Here is a 1,127-nt window from a genome sequence, read left to right on the forward strand (position 1 = left end):
CCCTTTTTCCCCCCAGAGATCCAGATGTGTCTGTCTTGGCTTCTCACTCAGCTTCCCCTGAAACGCTGGGATGAGCCGGTGAAACAGAGAAGTCCATTTCCTGATTCAAACCTGTGGCCCAAACTGTTGAGTGAGGGGCGGGTAGCACTTGGACACTGCAGCAGTCAATCACAGAACCACAGTAACAGGCATTCAGATCAACCAATCAGAAAAAGAGAACAAGATGAAGGCTCTTTTTGTAATCAGTTCCTTTTTTTATTTAAGTTTTCTAATTATAATTTGATGGATTTATTATGAAGATCATGACCCAATACAACAAACGTTAGTTTGTTGCAATACCAAGTTCGAACAGCAGATGGTAGCAGAGCGTATAGTACTGGAGTAGATGGCTGAACTGTGGCGCAGTGGGTTGGTAGATCTGTCTCCTCACAGGAAGTGGGTTCTGGGTTTTTTTTTCCGGCCTTGGGTGTAGTTTGCATGTCCTCCTTGTCAGGCATGGGCTCTCTCTGGGTACTCCCTAAGGAGAACATGGATAGCTCTCTCTAAACTGCCCTGAGGACTGTGCTGGTGAAGATTCTCAGTCATCCAGGTCAGAGTCATTCCAAAAAAAGTTAAAAATCAATCCACTGGACTTTGTTTCCAAGTTTGAAGACGTTTCTCTTCCATTCAGGAAGTTTTTTCAATTCAAAATGTCAGAAACAGCGTCGAGTTCCAGGTTTTATACAGCAGCCCAACAAAGCCTGGTTTTTATTTAGAAAACATGCAAATTGAACGGACGAATGGTCTGAAGGACAGGGTTTCCACAGGTCATTAAAAATCATTAAAAGTCATTCATTTATTATTCTTTAAATTAAGGCCTTTAATTGGCATTAAAATTCATTAAATCTGATTATTGTGGCATTTAAAATGCAAAAACGTTAATAAAAACTATTTCGACAGATATATTATATCACAATAGCCTAGTAAACTAGCCCCACCCACCAGCAGCCAAAATCCTTTTTACCTGCAGTGGTCTAGCCTCGATCGAGACCCCAGGGGCCTGTTTCAATAAGGAAGTTCAACCAACTCTGAGTTAAAACTTGAACTCTGAGTTGACTTATCCTGAGATTGGAAACTCTGAGTTTTGG

The sequence above is a fragment of the Cyprinodon variegatus genome, unplaced genomic scaffold (genome assembly GCF_000732505.1).
Source record: "Cyprinodon variegatus isolate N-32 unplaced genomic scaffold, C_variegatus-1.0 Scaffold28, whole genome shotgun sequence".
NCBI classification, from domain to species: Eukaryota; Metazoa; Chordata; class Actinopteri; order Cyprinodontiformes; family Cyprinodontidae; genus Cyprinodon; species Cyprinodon variegatus.